This window comes from Platalea leucorodia (assembly GCF_965183815.1).
Source record: "Platalea leucorodia genome assembly, chromosome: 2".
Lineage (NCBI taxonomy): Eukaryota > Metazoa > Chordata > Aves > Pelecaniformes > Threskiornithidae > Platalea > Platalea leucorodia.
Window position 1 is genome coordinate 25297782 of NC_138824.1, and position 23557 is coordinate 25321338.

The window sequence follows — 23557 nt, forward strand, 5'->3', positions numbered from 1 at the left end:
CCAGGAGAGGGTCCCTCTGTCTGAGGGACATGGCCAAAGTGACTTGCTGTGTTCTGTTCTTCATGTTTTTCATCTCCCTGCTTCGGGTCTGCCATGCTAACTGAAAGTGGTACCATTAACGTCATACTTGGATGCAACTCTTGGTCCATTACTTTTCTCTTTAACAGCTTTCAGTTCCCAAACCAGGAGGTTGATGCCAGTGATTAAATGCATATCACCCATTCTCCTTTCATATGATAGATCCATCAACTGTCCCAGCAATGCAGCCTGTAAATCAAACTAGCATAATGGGTGAAACTGCACCTAATTTTTTTTTTTTTTTTAATTAAACAGAAGGCTGAACTGATACTTCCAGATACCAGTGAACTCATAGGTGTGAAGTGCCCAGTCTACAGCCAGCTGAAAAGGCAGCCACTCCTGTACCTCGCAGTGACACATTCCCTGTTCTTGTTTTCTGCTTGTCCCCATATGGACAACCATCTGCACCTTTCCATCAGATGCACCAAGCGCTCCATTATCTCTTCAGTCATATTGCCTCTGCAGCCTTGATAGGAATCTGTCTATAAAAACATGTTTTTTATTTACCTTTTATTTAGTGAAGAATTTTACTGAGATATTGGAAAATTCCTCCTCTAAGCACGGAACTGAATTGGTTAAGCATCTCTCCTAATAATAGGAAAAGCACAGCTAGACTACAGTTGTTTTCCCTTCTGCAAGGCAATTTCACTGTAAAAAAGTCTCTTGCTCCATTTGAAGTTCTGCCTGAGCAGCAGCTGAAGTCAGCCTGTCTTTAGCCAGCAGGCACCAAGCGAGGTGGCCACTTCTAGATGGGAAAATAAGGAGTGGCTGAGTCCAAATCAAGTTTTGTTAATGGCAATTTGTAGCTTGGCTTTAGCTCCAAGTTGAGGCCAGCTCTGGCTCATGCACACTGCTGCGTGCTTGCCTGGACTGAATTGATTTGTATAGATTTCCTCCAGGCTCCTTTTTGATTTTTAGCCATGGTGAAATGCCCACAGGAGACTGGAGCTGAGCCCCCTTCCCCAGTGAGGGCTCACCAGTGCCGGGCTCTGTGGTACCTGCACAGACCCTTGTGCCAGACCTCTTCCACTCTTGCTCTTAGAGAGGCTGGAGGATTCGCCTCCCCCTAGGTCTTCTACAGCCTAGAAAGGGAGAATGTGCTTCTGATTCCCATCTGGCTGAAAAGGAAATTAAACTTATTTCCCAAGTCTTTATACATTGGGCCGTTCTGCAAAGAGTAAGGAGCAGAACTACAGCACTACAAGCCAAAATCTCTCTAGCAGCACCACTTAAGGAGTCAGTGAGTCAGAAGCATCTCATTTCCATAGAGGAGTGGGAAATTCAGACACACGCTGTGTCGATTGGCAAGGGAAAGGCAGGTCCCACATCAGTGTGCTGGGTTTTGGGGCTGCCTTTCTGCATGTGGAACATCATTCTGCCCCTCTGCTGTGCAGTGAGCCACGTTGTTCTCAATCACCCTGCTGGGGACAGGCACCTGATTTTTAGCATCGCAGTGCTGGCATAAGCACACTGGAGGCGGGTGCCTAAATTGCCATACTGAATCTTGGGATAGGCAATTCTTGAAGAATACATAAACGATATGTGAATCAAAATAAATATGTCAGTCTTGCTTGGATAGCTGGTTTCTGTGTTCTAGCGCAGCCAGAAGGGCACCAGCTATTATAAAATCAAACCCAGGCTATGTTAACTTCCAAAATCTTTTTAGGATGCCATACAAGAAGGATGCAAATTGTTGCTGGAACAATCCCAAGTGGCAATAGAAAGCTGCCAACTAAAATTGATTTATGGAAATAATAATGATAATGCACTATATAACTGATTGTATAACAAAATACATTTATTGGAGGACTAGCATCCCATCTGAGCAGCATGGCACCATCTAATCAAATATATAGAAACTCTGGACCCAGAGAGTACAACTCTAGCCAAAAGGCTGTTGCAGCACCTGCTGCTATGAATAATAAAGAAATCATTTGCTTACAACTCCAGCTGTAGCAATTTTTGCAAGTGGAAGTGTCAAACAGAAGCCAAAGACAAATACACTCTGCTGATATAACCACGTTTTATTTGCTGAAGCATGTAAACTAGTGTGCAGAAACCAGAAATTTATTAGCTACTGGGTCTGTTTCTCCCCCCTCAGCAGCCCCGTGTCTCAGCGGGGCCATCCCACATTCACCTACGCAAGCAAAGGTCCCTGAGAAGCCTGCCTGTGTGGCACTACTCTTTCTTTGCTTTATGATCAGAGCAGGATGAGCCAGCCTTGTGAATCAGGCAAATCTACCCTCAGCAGCAGTGCAGCTAGTTCAAGGGATGACTCGCAGTGAAGTGAAGCTCAGAGGGCTCATCTACACTGCTAAATAAAAGATGGCCATGGATGAGGCTGAAGCACCGTACCTGGCTTTGTCCACCTGACTCAGCAGCTCTGGCTTTGTTAGGAACTGCTCTGCAGAGCTCTGCTCAGAGCAAGCCAGCTATTGGAAAGCATGCCCTCAACAGCGGGGATGAGGGGACACCCGGTGCCACTTGGCCTTGGGCGCGGGACTGGTCCCTGGCCCACATTTATGTTGCCCTATCAACACAGCCTCCGAGTCCATAGCACTAAATTTATGGGTCCTGTACAGATGAACAAGATGCCCAGAGAATTTGTTAGAAATCATTACCTGAATCTGAACCCTGTAGAGCAAGATGAAAATAACATCTCTGTTCAACAGATATCTAAAATCAGGGACACCTTTAAGTGTGTGAGTGATCCCATTAAAGCCACCTTTCATTTACAGAGCCATGCATGTGATAAAGTGTATTATTTGGGGCACAGAGCAAAGGAGGGAAGAAAGACTGTGGATCTATCGGCGGGAGGAAAGTGAATATAGTGCATTTATAAAGAACCTGAAAGATTTTCCTGCAAGGCATTCTGTGTGGAAACAAATTACTCAAATGAACTCCTTGGATTAAGTGGAAGTGAAGGTAGAAGCCAAACAGCAGCATTATAAACTCAACAAGCAAAATAAACACACTCATCAAAAAATTGTTTCTCTGATGTATACATAATCTTTCATGGTTATAAGTGATCAGGGCAAGGAACTCATCAAACAACTGGATTAAATGATTTAATAATGTCCCAGTAAGCTTATTGTCACATAAAAGGTTTTTTCTGACACGGAAGATGAATACGAAATGGTTGACTTGAGCAACTTCAAAACCATTTTAATTTGCAACAGCACAGGGATTCTGCAATGCCAGCCAATCCCATAATATCATATATCATTTAAAAGAAAAAAGAAGACCATTTTGTATCCAAGTCTTTTGCTTCCCTCTTCCCCATCAGCTCCTATTAGTTATTAGCTATTAGCTATTTTATGCTCTAATTTCAAATATGCCCAAATCTGTCACTGGTATTTCAGAGTACCTGTCAAACTGTAATCATTCACTCTCAGGAAATCACATTCTCCAAAAAAAAAGGTAATTAGTGTATCTGTCCAGCACACAAATAATTCTTTTAATTCTGTTTAATAAAAAGCCAGAGAATCTATTCAACATAGATATGGTATAAAAAATATCACTGCTATCAAATAAACCCTGGCATTTTGACAGGACTACTTGACATCTGCTGTTAATAAAAAAGGCTTTGGATTCTGCAAGCGTACGTTCTGCGGTGAGCAACCAAGCAGCACCACTCTGAAACACACCACTTCCTTCAGCGGAAAAAAGGATAAATCTGTATGACTTCTTACTGGTTAACTGATACAGAAGGAAAGCACTCTGAGCTGGAAAAGGTCCTGCAAAGTATAAAGACTAAAAATCCTGTTGGTTCTTCATTCCAGCGATTTAATAATCTGCTAGGCTTTAATTAAAGAGACATACAGACAGTTCTAAAGGAGCAAACCAGCAATCCACATGCAAAACTCAATCATCTGATTAGCAGGTTTATTAGATCCTTTCAGAAAGATGATGACAGAAGGAAAGAAAATCCTACTTACTACTTCAAAATAAAATTCTACAGCCCAAAAGGGGAAGTAATATTATGACACTCAGCAATGTCAGCCTTAACTTGAAGTTGCCCGGCCCCAGCAATGAGATCTTCAGTCTGGATTAAACTTGCAAGTTCCCTAGAGAGCGTTAGTCAGCTGAGAATAATGGCAATATTGAAGTTATCCCGTAGAAAACACTGCTGAGACCGCTGTGTTTGAAATCTGATTTCTCTCAGAGACTTGGCACCGATCTTTGGTACAGGCTTGAAACCTCTGCTGGATTTAGGTGCTTATGTTGTATCTTCAAAGGTTGACAACTGGGGTCATAATTTTCCTTTAAAATACAGCCACTGTGGAGGTGTTCTTGGAGACCATGTTTAATATACAGCCTGAGCGTTATTAGAGAAGTCACTTGAGGCATGGAAGATGGATCTTCTTGGTTGGATGGGATTCAGCCTCATACCTGCTGCATCACATGTTGGCCTCCTCACCAGGTTAGAAAGTAGGGGGAAGTGGAAATTCTCAATTTCTTCCATTGAAGCTGAGCTATTGCAATGCAAACTGTTCATGACTGATAGGGTCAAAGAAAGAAAGAAGGGTAAGCAGCTCCCTGCTTTGCAGTTGAGCAAGTCCACTTGCTCATTCAGAAGTGTGGCCAGCAGGTCAAGGGAGGTGATTCTGCCCCTCTACTCCACTCTGGTGAGACCTCACCTGGGGTACTGCATCCAGCTCTGGAGTCCCCAGCATAAGACAGACATGGATCTGCTCGAGCGTGTCCAGAGGAGGGCCACAAAAGATGATCAGGGGGCTGGAGCACCTCCTCTATGAGAACAGGCTGAGAGAGTTGGGGTTGTTTAGCTCAGAGGAGAGAAGGCTCCAGGGAGACCTTACAGCTGCCTTCCAGTACTTAAAGGGGGCCTACAGGAAAGATGGCGAGGGACTATTTATCAGGGAGTGTGGTGATAGGACAAGGGGTAATGGTTTTAAACTAACAGAGGGTAGATTTAGATTAGATATTAGGAAGAAATTCTTTACTGTGAGGGTTGTGAGACACTGGAACAGGTTGCCCAGAGAAGTTGTGGATTCCCCATCATTGGCAGTGTTCAAGGCCAGGCTGGATGAGGCTTTGAGCAACCTGGTCTAGTGGAAGGTGTCCTTGCCCATGGCAGGGGGGTTGGAACCAGATGATCCTTTCCAACCCAAATCATTCTATGATTCCGTTCTATTCTATGAAGTGGGGAAACCTGGGTCCAGGTCCCCTTTTCTAGACTCTGTAATATTTGGAATAAGAAAACATTATTAAGAAATCAATGTTTTTATGCTATTTTCATCATGGTATTTTAAAACAGTGTAAGATATTAAGAATATGCACAGCACTGATCCAGGCAATCTTGCTGCTCACATGAACCTTAGCTTCAGCAGGGGTATTTGTTACTGGACTGGACAGAGTGCCCTTGCTGGACCCAAAGCCCAGGGTGCATTTATGAGCCCTTGATCATCCACACTGTGTAACTGCTGGGTCAGCCCTAGCTCTGTTTTGAATGCTCCAATTAACTACCTACAAATTAAACCATAGCATTGTTCAAGAGATTGGGGACTGCTCCCAGGTGGCAGAATGGAGGTAGACTCTGCTCTAGATCTGCCTCTTGCCACCCTGCGGAGTCCTCCAGCACCACCTCTGCATCCTTTGTACTCTTAGACACCTCCTCATGCCGTACTCCACAGCATGCAGCATGTGTCCATTCCCTAAACCCCTCACCTCGTGGCTTGCAGCACAGCTTTCACTTCACTGTGGGTACAAAAGATCCCATACGAAAAATAATAGTTGAGTCACAGGACAACAGGAGACCACAAAGAGCACAGTGGAGAGCCATGGCCAAGTGCTACAGAGGACAGGCATGCTCATTCTGCTCTGCGGGGTCCCTCAGCACTCTCTCTTGTATATACCTATCCTAAACAATTTAACATTAAAAATATTTTCCCTATGTTAGCTTATAGCACAGCTGTCATAGTGACAGATGGCTACTTCAGGTATCCTCAAATATAATAATGTTCCATATTTTTGAAGCTGTACAAATATGTAAAAAATAATTAATATTGTTCCAGTTACTGCAAAAAAGACATGTATAGTTGAAATATGTATCATCAGCTTGCTTGAAACTAACGGGTACGTATACCTCAGCAAAGCAGAGATTTGGCCGGTTTTATAAATTAATATTTATAAAACTCGATGCAACTTGGAAGGATTTCTAAGGCTTCTTCCCTTTTTTAGCATAGCTCATTGAGATGTTTGCTGCTATCTAACCTGCACTTCAGCGTGTTATCGAAAAGGAACTGAACCGGTCAAAAATGAGCCCAGTTCTGTAGAAGCACTGCAGACACAGTGTTTCCACAGACATTTTAAACCTCTGACACTTCATCTCATTTTCCTGAGCGCTATGTAAAGTTTCAAGGGGTTGTCAAGAAAGAAATGTAAATAAAATAAACTGAGTTTCTCTGTAGCTGACATGCAGAAAGACTAATTCAGGGATTCTAATTTCTTTCTTTGCTTTAAATGAGCAAAATCATACAAGTTGCCTTTTTCATGGTTTCTCTGAGGATCTAGCATATAGAACCTTTTAATCCTGTGCAAAGAAAATCGAACTCTAATATTTTATGATGATATTTCTAAAATGAGCCCAAGGGATTCAAGCATCCAAAAGAATTCAGAGGACACAGAAATGTCTTTTGAAAGCCCTAGACTTCATATGCTGAGTTGTATTCTAAAAAGATGAAATACTGTAAATATTGCCTACAGATATAAAAGCATATTTAATCATTCTGCACAGCTTTAAAGAACATTTAATGAACATTTGAAAATTATTTTCCCTAGTTTAGTGTTTTAGTTGGCAAAATAAGACCTGTTTTTAAAATGCATTTTACTTTCTTCTAAGTATTTCTTTCAAATTTTACACAAAGATCAGTGCTGCTTTGAAAAGCACTGACACAGAAAGAAAGATTTATTCAATTGTTTTCTTCTGTTTGCTACAAATCTGTATCTATTCTGTCCATGTACTATTGATAAAAGTCCAGAAAGTAATGTGACATTTCATGTTGTTGTAGTTTTGAAAGCTTTGATCAAATAGAAAACTGGCTGAAACCTATTTTACAGTGAAAACTTTTGAATGACTTATTAAAGAAAAAGGTTTAGAGTAAGTGGAGCAGGGCGATAAGAAAGTCCGTAACAATGAAAACCATTTCAACAATATTCAAAGTGAAATCAGAGGAAAACAAGATGAAAGACTCATGGTAAAGGAACATGCATTTTAGTAACTGTAACTTATCATATTTAACTTTAAAAATGTATTATATTAACAGACCAGGGAGATTTGTACTTCCAGCAGCTGCTAATATGATTTCAAAATGTCAAGCAATTACGGCACTGGTGGTTATACCTGAATTTTTATTGAGGAGGATTTGGTTCCAATACATGAGGTGCAGCCACCTGCAGTGAGTGTTAGGGTGTGCCTCTACGGTATTTGTTATGATATTAAACTAGTCCAGCTGCTCATTTTGCCATCAGATTGGAAGATGCCACTCATCCCTGTGGCTCAGCTGGCCATGTCTATTCATCTTCCACCAGCTCTGGCACTCGTCTCGACAAATGGGAAACAAAAGCAGCAGAACGTTAACTTGATTTCAAAAAAGTTTCTGCTGTTTAATTTGTTGCTTTCATCATGAGATCTCTGTTACAGCTCCCATTTCCTCTGTCTGACAGGTTGCTCTGATGCGAGTGCTTTGTTCAATATTCTGTAACACTGTTTTTTTGCTATCACCATTCTATATTACCTTTGCTTCTCCTGTGATTTCCTCTACGGGATAACATGACACTATTGCTATTCTGCAGTGGTCTTCGCAGGTGGATTTTCCTTCTCCATCCTTCATGGATGCCCTACCCGGCTATGACAGAAGATTGACATTGCAAATGTTACAGGCAGTTTGAAGCAACAGCCCTGAAGAGCTACCTACATGGTCTCCTAAATTTGGCCCCAGAACGACAAGTTGAAATTTGAACATGAAACTTTTCCTACTATTTAATGAATAGTGAAAAGCCACTGTGTGGAGAAGAGCCTCTTTGTCGCTGACTATGCTATACAACATATGCTCAGATACCAACATTCACATTAGGGAAAATAAATGTTGCTGTGGTTTGCAACTGATCCACAAATCCCACAGAAGGATGAGAGCAATGATACCAGAATCAGCAGAAGTGGCAAGCTGGAGATTGCAATTACTGAGGAATTTTTCCACACCTTTTTTCCATTTAAAAATTCAATTGACACAACTTTTCAACAGAGAAAGCAAATTATCAAATTAAAAAAGCAAATTATTGACATTGTTGAAATGTTTCATTTTGATAGCTTTCAAAGAAAAAATGCCTTTCTGTGTTTAAAATATGTTTACTTTAAAATTTAACTAACTATGCTACGTTATATAAGAAATCCACAAAACCATTTTTATCTGGTCTTGGCCTGTGATCTTGAACCAGATAAGGAAATTTACAAACTGACAAAATATTTCATAGAACAGAAAAACTATTTCTCCCAATATCTCTATTTCAAATCATGAAAAAAGGACCCCAAGGTATCATAAGGTCAGATACCTTCTTCACCTTCAAAGATTTTATGATACCTGTGACTTTGGAGACCATTAGAATTAATTTAGAAAAGAGCTCTGATCAGTTAAAAATCAAATATTTTTCAGAAATGTAGATACTTTAAAGTCCAGAATGTTACTTTGCTGTAGCATATCCACAGTCATTTTCTTAAATTTTCAGGGATTCTAAATTACATTCTAACCAAAGCAAGCTGTGACAACAGCTTATCTGCTGTCACTATTTTGCACTTTGTGGCCAGCTGGTTATACCTGCAAGACAGACTGCAGGCATCCCACTGCAGAAACAGATGCCCCTCGTCCCTTCAAGGTGACCAGGGCAGCCAAACTGGTCTGGTCCCACTCAGCAAAACATGGTGGTGTACTCCCCTCTCTTTCACTTACACAAACTTTCCATAACACTTCCCACTTTTTTGCCTTTAAATAGGCTTTCATAGTAGTGAATATTTTAAAATCTAATTCAAATCTAACCTGACAGTTTGGTATTGTGTTCTTGCATAGTCAGGAGCAAAGCAGGTACAGGCAATCTCGAAAGTTTAGCCAAGGGAACAGTTTGAGGAACACATATACAAGTTTGGTCTACATGGTGTCCTGAATGTTCAGTTCATCCTGCCTAATTCCCAATACCCACCTTGTGTGGTACCTTCCTTACAGGATACAGTTTTGCCATGTCTCAGCAAATTTGGTTCTGATGAAAAGAAAAAAATGTTCTCTTTATGATGCTTTTACCTTTGGCAAGTCCCAGGAGCTCTTAGTCATTTTGAACTCTCGACTCTGCAGCAGGACTAACATCAACATGCTCAGAACTGTGCAAATATCAGTTAATGCTCAGTCTTGCGTTAAGATAACCAGTTATGCTTCTGTATAAACAAAGACATGAATAAAACCTGGAGATAACGTAGTTGTCACAATATATGTGCGGGGGTCAGGTGGAAATGTGATGGGGCGGAGGTGGGAGGAAGAAAGACAAAAAGAAGCGCAATGACTGCCAAATGGAGATGGACAAAAGTGAGAAGCGAGAGCAGTCCCTGTTTTTTACAATCCTGGAACAATACGGTGAGTCACACATTGCTATCATTTTTACCCTCTTGAGTAGGAAGAAGTGCTGTATCTATTTTAAAGATAAAATGAAGTGGAAAAGGTACAAGAGGTCACACAACAACAAAGAGAGGCATGAAAGCTGGGGACTGTGCTATCCTGCTATGGGAAATGAGTGACTTCTAAAGCAAACAGCAGTTAGCAGTAATTCATGGTAGAACATGAAAACCAAGCCCTGTGAGCTCTGGCTAGAGCTGTGGTGTTATTTTAGCTTGGCCCAGAGTAGTACTTAGCTGAGAATGAACTTCAGACTGCCATTAGCAGCAGTTTGTTTGTTTTCACTATCGAGTGTCCACAGAAATGTTTCATGATGGCTAGGCTCTAAGTGGGTTTCTAGTATTCTCCTTCACTGTCAAGAAAACTAATCATTGTAATATAACCTTAACCAAAAATCCGCTTTTCCCAGTAAATTGAAGTATTAGCAAATGGTTAAAATCTTGGTCCACATTTTATGCTTCTTGAGGAAAAACAAAACAAAAGAGGTTTGTTTAATGGTCAGTTTTCAGTAAAAAACAAAGTAGAGGAAAGTGAAGAATAAAGTATTTTATGCAAAAGAGTTACTGAAAATTATGGAAATTGTGCATAGCAGAAGCATTCTTCCCGAGAACACGCGTGGGGAAATGTTGAGTAGCATTTTTGCTTCTTCTAGTGTCCCAGCAAGTGCTGATGCCCTTAGGAGAAGCAGAGATGCTGATTGGTTTGTATCTTGTAATTACTTTATAGATTTTAATCTTTATATGACATTTCAGTATTGGAAACCTGCTGTAAATCCTTTTCAATTTCTGATCAATTTTCTTTGATTGCCTGTGTGGTTTTGTCTTTGTTTATCAGTTTGCTTTTATACTAGACTTAAAGAAAAATCTTTCCCATGGCTGCTTGTCCCATGCAAATGACAAGCTTTCCCTTTGGGAGGTTTCACAGCTCTCCCTTTCTAAGAAAGAACATAATGTCTTTCAGTATCATCAGCACCAGGTAGGGTGATGCCCTCTACCTCACCACCTCACAGTAAATGCATGCAAGACATTTCAGAAAAGACTACTCCATTGCAAATGCTGGTGTGGCCTGTAAGAAAACAAACACTTAACTGTGATGTACATCAACTTATGCTGTTTATTTTCAAAATGAACTCTTCAACCCGTATAAATGTTAGAATCATAGAATGGTTTAGGCTGGAAGGGATCTTAAAGATCACCTAGTTCCAACCCCCCTGCCATGGGCAGGGACACCTTCCACTAGACCAGATTGCTCAAAGCCCCATCCAACCTGGCCTGGAACACTTCCAGGGATGGGGCATCCACAGCTTCTATGGGCAACCTGTTCCAGTGCCTCACCACCCTCATAGTGAAGAATTTCTTCCTTACTAAATAAAGGACAACGAATTTGTGTGATGGTTGTAAAGTTAATATTTTCATAGAAAAGTATACATTTACCTCTGCAATGGGGTTCACTGTCTCTCCTGCTGTCAGCAAATGCCCAGGTGCAATTCAGATAACTACCACATAAACACCTAAGCAACTTCAAAACTCTGCGTTCCCAGTCATTTGCCGTACCTTTTGCCTTACCTGCCGCGATGATGCAGAGCAGTATGGCCCTGGTGAGAAAAGCTGGGTGAATTTATGCTGCGTTACGAGTTGAGAACCCCTTATGCACATGTGAACTAAGAACATGGGGGCTGTAATGCAGCAAAGGACCAACACACGTATGGTTTGAAATGATTTAGACGAGGCATGCTTGATGTTAAGCATATGCTTAAACCCAGTTATTTTTATACACTAACTGTGGTATTGGGCTGCATTTGACTCAACTCAGTCTGGAGAGACTGGAGCTGGAAGCCACCACCACCACCACACACACATAATGCATGAACCGTAATTAGGCTCTCTTCCCCTCCCTAAATAAGTGTATACACGTATATATACACATATATATATGTGCCTCTGATTCACCCACCCTTCTAATTTTTTCCCTTCAAAAATTGCTGAGGTTCTGAGAGAGCAGAAATTTGTGTGCCCATACACTGAAGGTGCTGCTGGCTTAATCTGTGATCTCCAGCAAGCCAGTGCAGCACTGATGAGTGAAGGAATGGATGTTCTTCAGCTTCAGTCATGAGCATCTCCACTCCTACAGTGGCACTTGGATTACTGTTGTCCAGACCAAACCCTTAATCAGTTTGGTCTCTAACTTCTGCATCTGTATCACTACTAGTATACATGTCCAAAGCCTAACTGAAAGCCAGAAGTAAAAGATGTCAGGGTATCCACAACCATAACCTTATTTTATCATTTATAACTTCTTGTCATATAGATATCATAAAATGTCTGTACAGAAGCATTAACATCTTGACTTTTCTGCACCATAGCACGTTTAAAATTATGGACAAAAATCATAATGAGATACTTAGTTGCCTGCATGTATCCTTCTCTTGCAACAAAAGAGAACAGAGATTTGTTAGGAACTGGCTTGAATTCTCTCCCGCTCTCTCTCACTCACTCATTCTCTCTCTCTCTCACATGCATTCCTGCATAGCCTAAAGCAGCTTCAAACTCATTTAAATATATGTACTAATGACTCAAGCTATTTTAAAGCAAAACCAGACATACTTTACTTCTTGAAATAGAATAGAATAACTATACTCCCACAGAGGGGTTTTAAAATTGGCATGTATTATTTCTCAGCTGTCATGGACAACCAAAACAAATATATTCACAGAACTATCTCCATACCTTGTGATCCTATATGATGAACGGATTTTATGCTTCTCTGCAATGCAGACAAACATTTCATTTCTTTTTTTTTTTTTTTTTTTTTGTAGCTAAGCACTATGACCTTCCTAAAAATATTCAAGGATCCTTTAGTGGAAAGCTCCACAATCTTCTCACAGTTACTGTTCTGGGTAGCTCAGTGAGACCTCTGAACTGAATTTAAGATTATATAATTCCAAAAAAGTAGTATTAGGCAAGTTTCAGACAATTAAAATAAGAAATACTTCATAGCATTGCCTAACATTTATGACAATATTTGTTGCATAATTTTTATACCACTAACATGCATATCATGGACTACAACTAAACAGTGACGGAATTAATGAAGATTTTTCTATCACCTTGAGTATCTTGTTGTCCTTAATCACTGTGAGACAAACATCATCCTTCTCTGTTTTCCATTTCATAATTCAAGTAAATCGCCACTGCTTGAAATTTGTTTTTATAGTTAGATTTAAGGCACTATTCATCTTTTGAGAAGCACTGATTTGACGAAAAACACCATTGCTTCAGCTGGTCTTAAATCAAGGTAGATCTGATTTATACGAACTGAAAGTCGGGTCCAACAAGAATAAACTTTTAAAGTGAAAATTATTGCTGTCAGCTCTGAAAATGAAAAACCCTACAGTAAAGGATGCACCTACTGATCCACATCTATCCTCTGCATAGTTTTACTCATTCAACCGTAACAACTAAAAATTATACTAATTCACAACACAACATCTGAACTCGGGAAGCAGCTATTGCAATTCTGTTTTTAAAAGTATTTCCTAATTGGTGTATTGTAGTGTTCCAGGAAGAATTGGTTAAATGTGAAACATTTGTAAAGGGCCTCTCAGTGGGCAAAACCTACTAATTAATGCAAGGAAGGGATCTCAACTTCCTATGTCCTCTGACTGGGCTTCTGGACTATTGTCAAAATGCACATCTGTCAACAACCTTGGTGATACCAGCTGCTGGAAAACTGGATGCTGAGATGCCTCTCTACCTTTACAGCTTGAATTTTGTTTCAGCAGGGAGATGTACATTTGATTATTAATTATTTTGTTATATGATTGGGGGGGGGTGATGGTGGCTCTCCTGAAGTTTCACAGCTGTAGGATAACCAACTGCCCACTCCTTGGGGGCCTCCATGCTGTACAGAGAACAATAGCTGCAGAAGCTGCAGGACTTTCCACCAGAAACTCCATCTGAACAATCACACTTGCTGGGGAGCAGTTTGAATGTAACCAAGACAGCCACAGTTCTGGAGACAATCGTGTGAAACAACCACATGCGTGAGTGCTTAAATTGCCTGAGCATTAGTATGCTTTTATAGTAGATGGTGGAAAACAACTGGCATCAAATCATGCTTCCCTTTGCCACTTAAACCAAGAAAGTGGAAGAAGTTCTACCAAGACTTAGGTAGCTCTCCAAAGAATAAATAATAAACAGAATAAAAATATAAAAAAAGAAACAAATAAGAGAAAGAATAAAAATGTAACACACCCAATTTGCTCTGGTACGGGACTTAAATGTCTTTCCAGGAAAAGGCCTAGAGGACAGCTCTACTAGCAAGAGTGGCAGACAACAGAACCATTAGCAGTGGATTATCAGAGCATATTTTAGTGGACTAGATTCTCAGCTGTGGTATGTCCCAAGCAGATTTCCTACAAGAGCCAGAAGTTGGAGTAATCATTTTGTACTTCATGGCGTCATCACATGACAAGAAAAGAGAGATGCCACATTACAGTCATTCTGCTTCCCGCGCTCCAATTCATAGCAACATGCAGCTGAGGACATGTCCATACTGCAGATGCAGTAGGACAGGACCTTTAATTAAATATGAGCAGCTGTTTAGCCACAGAAGCATGCAGCTTCATGCAATTGAGTCTTCAAAGGCCACTGGCCACTTGACAGCTGATGGAAAAAGTCTGAGGTTCTTCTCCCAGGATTAGCTGTACCTCAAGACTTGTGGCTAGGTCTTGACTTAATCTAGGACCAACCACACTCATGAGAGCTTGAAGGAGACCATTAGATTAGAGCTGCTAGAGATCTGCTGTGAATTAATTATGTCTGGAATTTTGACCTGCTTATTATTTAAGTTCAAATGTTGCATCCCTTACAGCAATAGCTGTGACTTAATGGCCACTTGCATTTTCACATTCAGGGCCCTCCAGGATTTTTAGGCTGTCTTTAAAACCCATCTGTCACTAGAAATACCTATTAATATACTACTGTGATGAAAAGAAGAAACATCCGATGAAAACATTAATTTAAATAGCTAAGTGTTTACACTAAACCAAATACAACAGCATAAAATCAGATCCAAGGATGTATTTCATGACAGCATATTTTAGCTCATCAAGTATAACAGCCATGCCCTGCGCCAAGCCTCCTTATCATATACATGATTAAAGAATGAGAATATGTAATTCTGGCCAGATGATTTAAGAAGGGAGGAAAGGCCTTACCTATAAATCAACTGGACTGTGAGTTTAAGGAATTATCATTATTTTACTGACTTTTTTATATTTCAAAATCTTAGTATCCCTTCAGTTCAAATGCGTAGCTATGCAAGCCCCATCAGGCAGCAAACACTGGCTGTATGTATTATGAGGATACACTACCTGGAGTTCCTCTGGTCTCCATGCTAAACATTCTTAATGCTCTTTAGAGAAAACAGTCTGGTTTCTTGCTGCATTTTCTCTACTACTTATTGCAATATATAACATAATAATATATAACAGAATTCAAATCTAATCTTAGCCAAACATAAGCTCATTCTTGACTAAAATGCATTCTAGCAAGAACACTTTTAGTAAATAATCAGTCAGACAAATGACAATTCTAGGATGACTTTTATCTTCAACGGTTCTGGAGGAACGAAAAAGAGACTCAGATTACCTTCTACGCAAGGGTTGTTCCACATTTGCTACCAGAATGTACCCACCTCTCTTATCTCCGAAAGTCTTAGAGTTTTTAATCCTGTGTTGTGATTTTCCAGTACACTACCTACTAGCTTTTTGATAGTCACAGTGGTTTTGAGTACCTATTGAGAGCATTTTCCACATAAGCGTAAAGCACCAATTCAAGGCAGCAATGTGAGAAAGGAGCAATTTACCACTAACATACGTTCAGGATGCAACCAGGAATGAGATCACTTTTGTATGGGAAGATACAATATATGAAAAACTAGGTGAAAAACCATGCACATGTGTAGGATGAAAAGACAATCTTTGCCTCAAAGACCTTACAGCCTAGTCGAGACTTTCATTCTAGATGCCACAGTGAAGACGACATCTGACATCTGCAGCTGTGAAGGGAACAGCATTGCTCATCTGTGTGCCTGTTCTGAAAAGTGTAATCCAAGCTTGGATCTCAAGTGGATGGAGGATAAAATGTGTAGGCAGGCACGTGAGCTCCAGAGAGGATGAGAAGCTCAGAAACCCCCAGAGCTCAGCATTTCACACTAGCCAGTTGTAGATTTCTATGCCAGCAGAGAGGCTGTATGGATGGCTCTCAAGAACTGTAGCTGTCACCAGCATAGGATGCTCAGGTGCCTACTACAGATGCTTACCATTTCTGAACCAGTGCCAGCAGATAACGGTTGCAAAAAAAAGAGATGGTCTTTTTCCTGGCATTAGTTCTGCCTCTAACAATGTTTGTAATTAAAAACTGAAACTTGCCATGTGGCATACACAAGGAGATATGTATTTACAGGTGATTTCAATAGGATGTTAATTTTCCAAGATACTCTGTTTCAGCAGCCATTCTAGATCATAAAGCAAAAGATTTTTAAGAAAAAAAAATGTAATGAATTCCTGGCAAGTTTTACATTCCCCTTTAAAAAAAATTACATATACCCTCCCTTCCTCCCTTCCCTCCAGCAAATACCATTCATGTTTAAGATTAGATTATTTTTCTCCTGATTCCTCTTTAGCTGCCAGAGCGTGACTCATTGTCAGATTGATTTAATTACAATTACAGACCTTGTTCTTCTGGGGTTACAAGTGAAAACTAGGAAACATAAAGGAAAGGGTCAATAAAGAAAGACTCTACAGGCCAGGAGATGTTAAACAGTGTCACTAGGGATTGCCATTGATTTCAATTGGTTAGTAGTTGTATAATCTAAGATTTTTCACAATAATGCAACAGAAATCAGTTATATTTTGCAGGTACCTACCTAAAAGGTTGGTTTTGTTTCTGTGCCACACATTACAGTTTTTAGATCTTGGGCATAAGAGTGAAACAAGTATATAATAGTTTAACAAAATGGACATTGCATAGTTACTATTAGCAGAACAATAAAGATCAGTTATCCACATAACACAAGCATGTGTTATTTTGAAATATTTATAAATTTGGTAATAGAGATAATTTAATATCAACTGTTCTTCTAAGACATTAGCAAAGTAGGAACATTTTTTCAAACGATGTTTGCAAAGTTAATTTTTTAAATATTATAACCCTGGAGATATTATAATGTAAATGTAATGTTAAGTTATAGAACAAGGCATATTGAACATACTGTGCAGTGTCTAAGCAATTGATATAGTTTATGATTATAATTTATACACTTTGAAGGTAAAAGTATACTTAGAAAGAGTGAAACTTTTCCTGAGAAAACCTATCTGTTGTTTGTCTTTAAGTTGCTTCTAGGAAGCCAAAGAGAAAGGTCAAGTCTACAGATCTTGCTTTGTCAGAAAGCTTATTTAGTATTAGGAACCAAGAGCATTAAACTTGTACCTTACTGTAATAACTGTAATCACTTTCATATGTTCATATACTTCTCATTTTCAGAGAGAACCCAATTAGAGAGTAGGTATTTAACTGCACTATCCTCATCACTGCCTTTATCTAACAGCCTACATTATGCAGCTAAATATTTTACCCCCGAGAGTCTCCTCAATTTGTTCTGAGATGCTGACATGGTTGTAATAAAAAACACAGCTACCTTAACAGTTTTGCAGGAGAAACAATTAGTAAACCAGTGACATTTGGTATTTCAGAATCAATTAGCTCCGATGGAGAAGTTCTACAAATACAATACTGATGCAATAACACTTTGGAAGATGTTATTAATTCCAGAGGAGAAATAAATATAATTGGAATTAACCAGACAGGTTGTTAGGGCTATTTACTGTTTAAATTTATTTACTATATGTTTCATTCTGGGGGAAAAAAAAAAAGTAAGGCTCATAATAGCAGATAAGAAGATTTTGCCTTTTTTATTTTGGAGAAGAGATAGTAGGTGTAACAACTAACATTGTTTGTGAGTGGTTAATTAAAAATATATCATTTTAAAGCGGGCTAGGAACATAAAGTGCAGGTCACCTGAAAAACTCTGTAGTGTGAAGGGACATCTCCTGGTATGCTGAACTTTTATCCACAGGGACACATCTGTTAGAAAACATGAGTGTCCTCAGCAGCGGCTAAGCCAGTTCCACAGAGGACACTCAGTTCAAGAACAGAACAGGGTAAATGAAAATGAGGAGTCGAGAGAAAATCAGAATTTTCATTGCAGCACTTTTGTCATAAATAACGAAAAATCAAAATTATGTAAGATATGAAAAACACCCCAACAAACCAATGTTGGAAATGTCTGATTAATTTTCATATTTAACTGAAAATAAATGCTTTGATCATCCCAGTCATCAAGATGCTAGATTTTGGCACGTGGATCAAAACAAACTTTGAGTGAGTCTAACAGTACATTGCACGTGTGGGATTCATTTTGTCTAGTAATAGGTGTCTACAATGCAAACATTTACAGCTGAGCCAGTCTTGCTATACGGGGTATCAGTCATCCCACAAAATAAACTTCTCAATAGATCACTCTCTAAATGTGCCTGTTTTGGCCTTTGACTGGGATAACCATCTCCCCTTACATGTAAAAAGTCAGAAAAATCAACATATGCATTTTGTAGAAACATAATTTTCCACAGAAATTTAGTTGTGCAGCATTTGCCTTGCCCAACTGAGCAGTCCCATGAATGTCTGCAGTGGTACTATCTGACCTCTCTGCAGTACCAAGGTTTATGGAAGGTACCTAATAAATGTGAAAAAACTTGAAACAAAGAAAAAATCTAACAGCCTCATATGAGGTGTGAATAATCTAAAAGACTATTTGAAACTAGATAATAGAAAAAACTGCTGATGCCAAGTTGCTTTCTTCAGTGTAAATACATCTCAGTGAAAAACATGTTTGATATCAAAGCTGCCTCCAAGAAGACAGTAGATGTTTGAGTAAGTAGACAAGTAGATGTTTGAGTAAGTTTTTGAGTAAGTAACACTTATATTTCCAACAGGCTGAAATTTAGGATTTGATTTATACAGCAGATCTGGCCCTTATAAACATATTTATTGAATGCTCAATAGGTGAATTACAGAGGAACCAACAGAAAAGATGTTGAGAAATACAAGGTGATGCCTTGCAACACAAAATAATATGATACAGGCTGGTTAATGACCTATATATGGTGACACACATTCTCTGTTGGTTGTGATGTACCACCTGCAGGTCACTGGCCCCTGCTGCTACTATCCTCCCAAGACCCTGCCCTCCTCACACATACCACTACTCCCCTCCGTCCCCCTAAGACTTGCTGCCAGAAGGGTTCTCGTGGGCACCTCTTCCAGTGAAAAGCAGCAAGTTAACCAAGACCTACCATTAAAACCATTTCAGCTAACCCAGCTGGAACAGGTTACAGCATCTTAAATGAGCAGCTTGAAAGCAAGACCCAGGGAAGTAGTAACCGGCCAGGTGGTGAAGTGCAGGAGGATATGGAAATGTTTGCAGCTGGGATAGCTACAGCAAGAAGAGGGTGTGTTTATTTCCTAAAGAAATGGAGAAGTGTGCCATGATGATAGCTCAATGATACTCTGCTCTCTGGCTTGCTCTAGCCAAAAGAAGCTGATGAGATGTTGGGATACACACAGAGTGGAAAGGAGAATGACGCTGATAATATGGTGATGTCTTTCTGTGAATTAGCGTGCAGTGTCACGTAGGACATCGTGGAAGCATTTTTGGTCATCTTCTTCCAAATGCAGAATCACAAACTCAGAGAAGATTCACAGAGGGACCACTGAGAGTTGTCAAAAATTATGGAGAGAGCATGAAAAGAAAGGGATGTTCGCTCCTAGGAAGTAAATTAGCAGGATGGGAGATGTTCAAAAGTGCAGAAACAATAAAAGGTATATCAAGGACTCAACTTAATTTGTAACTCCAGAACAAGGACATCCAAAAACATTAATTTTAAAAATGGTAATAGGAAACAGCTTTTTCACAAAGCAGGAAATTATACTGTGGCATACATTTCTACAGGAGGTTTTGAGAGCAAGAGCTTAGCAATAGGCAAAAGAACTCAGACACCTTTTTGGATATCAGAAATATCCAGATTTACTATTTTTCAAGCCACTGCATTTTGGAAATTAAATGACTTGAATACACCTATTTCCACACAGGAGCCAAGTTCTCAGGGTAGAGGACGGGACCCATATTGTTAGCAGCTTATTCCATGTAAGCCTTCTCACCAGGCTAGCCAAGTACTGATGCTCTTTGAAATTTCTGTTTCTGGCCCTCTGAAGAAAGACACTGTGAATCTCATCCAAATGACAAGTCCTATGCCCCCCAAAATGTCTAGCAAACATTCAAAGAGGAGTTACATGTAACACTAGAAGATACTTTAAAGTTATCATTAATTATAATTATGTTTTAAAGTAATAAATAACAGCCATACTTTCATACATGAAACACCTTAATTTTCTTTGCCTTCATTTTTCATTTCTTTCCTTAGTAGAAAACTCTAGATAATCTGGGCTGTGCAACACAATCCACTCACCAAACTAATTACAGTATAAATTTCTACTCAATTTGTTAAATAAGCATTAGTTAGAAACTTCTTGGGAAACCCTTACCAACATAGTGAAAACCTTCCTTTATATAAATCATTTGAAAGAATACAAGAAAAGGAAAAAATCCATTGAAATTTAGCTCTTAGAAAGCTGATGAATAAGCTAATCTGTTACTGAGTGGCTCAATGTCCAATTGTTTAAAAACGGCATAGGAACAAAACCCCAGGAGAATGCCATTGTTCTGAGCTATTTTCTTTTCTTAATTAGTCTTAATGCTATTTTATAAAACCACTATTCTCCTTTTTGTGTATCTTCGATCTCAACACATAAATATGCAAAATATAGAAAATAAGTACTACAAATAACTTCCAAAGTTAAAACTTGCACTTCAAATTGGAATTGCAGCACTGAGTAAATTACTGAATTTAGGCTTCTTTTAGGATATAAATTGAATATGTTAATTTTATTCATCAAAAACAATGGCACAGTGCACATACATACAAAACCAACCAGAAATAAGGGAAGGTCACCGGGCTAATCGCTTTGGCTTATTTCCCTTTTCTGTACTCCCATCTGCCTATTTTCTCTGCTCTTTGTATTTAAAAGGAACAACTTGAATGTAGTTAGGCCAAAATTTGATCTACTTTTTTTGTTCATTTTAATTAATTTCTTTTTTTTGGCAACATCTCTGTAATTTCTATACCTTTTACTTCACACACGGTTTCTCTTCAAAGCAAACTAAATAATGCCATGATTCTGCCACCGATGAGAAAACCTGTAACAGTACACTACTGAATCATCATCACCAGGGATGGATCTTTGCATTCAGATGGTGTCGTATGCAGGATGGGTGTCTGTACATTAAGAAACAGGTCACCTTAAGTCTACATGAAATTAGTATTAGCAAGGCTGTAGATCAAACTAATAGAAACAGGAGAGCATATTTCAAGAACACGGTTACTTGGAAGCGTATTTTTTTCACATAATTTTGTGCAAATAGATTCACTTCACTTCATATTAAAATGCAGTACTTTGCTCTGAATCGCCTCCTCCCAGGCCAGCACAGCCCGTGTTACTTATTAATCAAAGATTGTGGAAAAGGAATTTTATCAGTAGTTGAGCACAATCGGTTGAGAGGAAAGAAAACAACCTTACGTACAGAAATCAAATCAAGTGCTACAAAAAGTACTCTGTTCTGGTATCAGTGATGCCAACTTTTGAAAAGGAATATTTAAAATTGCTCCAGGATGGAAAAGGAGCCAAAACTGACTGCAGAAACAGACAAACCTGCCAACTCCTTATAACAGATCTCAAGACCTAGTAACACACCAATCTGCAAGTAAATTCCTGCAATTGCTCTCCGATCAGTTCAGGAGTGACCGGGACTCACAGACTGCAATGGCTAACAACTCACGAGGGCTCTGCATGCTGGGATGAGTAATGAGGAACCCAAGCTAGAGACTGAAATTGCAAGAGATCCTGAATTACTGCTTTCTCCCTCAAACTTACCTCCCCACCCCCCATTTTATTTTTCAGGATGGATGAAGTATAAATAAAAGTCTAACAGAGCTTTAACGAGGATTGAATACAGGACAAAGAAGAGATTATGTAGGCAGACTTAACTGGAAAGGGAAAACAAAAAAAATACAAAGCGAAGATTCTTTAAAAGAAGTGCTTTTAGATTTATGGGCCCCACTCAGAAATCACATCCCAGCCCTGATGGAACTGTCTTTCCAGCCATTTCCCGTGCTTGGCAGATAAGATGCAGAGGGAAACAGTTTGGGTGCAGTTGCCAACCTGAATTTTATGGGACTATGCCAGGCTACCCTAATCACATTCATACCATCTTGCTTTAGCTTTCTGAGGTCTCTAAGAAGAAGCAGGTTTGCAACGCAAGGCGGCCTGATGAAAACCGAAGTAACAGAGAGCCTGGAAACAGACTGGCTCTGGAGCAGAAGAGTTGGTATTTCCTGTTATTTCTGATGGATCCAAAGCAAACTCAGGCTGTCATCTTAGATTTTCCACCAGTCTCCAGCTAGTCTGAGGCAGTTTAGCTCACCTGCTTACACTTTCAGAGCTCTCATGAGATAAGCTGATGTTGGCAAACTAAGTAGTTGGTGCCAGATGCAACTTTCAAACACATTCACTAGTGTCATTTCTACCATGACTGGGGTAAAGAGGAGCTCAGCAGATACTTTGAAGGGAATTTCACTGCACAGATACATTCACATTTCCTCCAAGCAGACAAACACAGGCTTGCCTGAAGGCTGTTGTGGGTTCTGAAACCCTCTAGAGAAGAACAGCATGAGGGCTCTGGATGAAAGGGAAGGATGGGACAGGACCTCCAACACTCTTCCTCACTGGTGACTGAAACAGAGACTTAGACTTCCCCTTTACAATTCTGAAATTACATGAGATCTACCCTATTTGGGCAGTACGATACCAGATGAGGCAGAAGAAAACAGCCTGGCTCCTCCAGAAGAAGGGGAGAGGGAAGAAAGATACTGCAAAGAAATGGATTTTTCATCTTTCCAGTGCACCTTCAAAGAGGCTAAAGTGTGGTAAAGAAATGTGGACAAAGAGTTTGTAGCAATGGTAGCTCTATTAGTTTCTCAGACAGACTTGTCCTGAAGACAAGAGTGTACATCCCACACTAGAGAAAATTCATATGATAAACTAAATCCCATAGAGAAGTCCTATTATTGTAGTCTTTCTTTAGAAAAAAGGAAAGCATTAAACTATTGTGTTATAGTGTGTCACGCATTCAGGACAGCTGGCAAGACAAATGTGGAAGAGGAGCTTTTTATTCTTGGAGAGGTAATCTCTTCCATCCTCTCCAGAGCCATACAGTTTCATAGGGTATGAATCCTGTCCCAGACAGCATTGCTATTCTCTACTGGAGAAATGCTAATGAGCACAGCCTTTTATCCAAAACATCTAGATGTCTGGAGTTCTTGCCAATTTGTTTGTTTGTTTATTAAGAAATAAGATTGCTCCTCATGCTGAGAAGTTGCAGCAGCAATTGGAAAGGCTGCTGTAGAGGGGAACGAAGAGAAAATGTGAGTCACATTTGGCAGCATCTGTCATTACACATAGCAGAAGCTGCACTTAAGCCAGTGCTTGCTAAAGCAAATGAACTAACAGAAATACAGTCTTATCCATCAGCACCACTCTATAGGTCAGAGCTGACAGATGCAGCAT

At 39.6% G+C, this 23557-nt stretch overlaps 1 protein-coding gene across 1 annotated transcript in view; it reads right to left on the reverse strand.

Moving 5' to 3' along the window:
• The window catches only part of STARD13 (StAR related lipid transfer domain containing 13), a gene marked incomplete at its 5' end in the record, with an annotated part of 256335 nt that overhangs the window by 170784 nt on the left and 61994 nt on the right, over positions 1-23557 (reverse strand). The window lies entirely within an intron of this gene.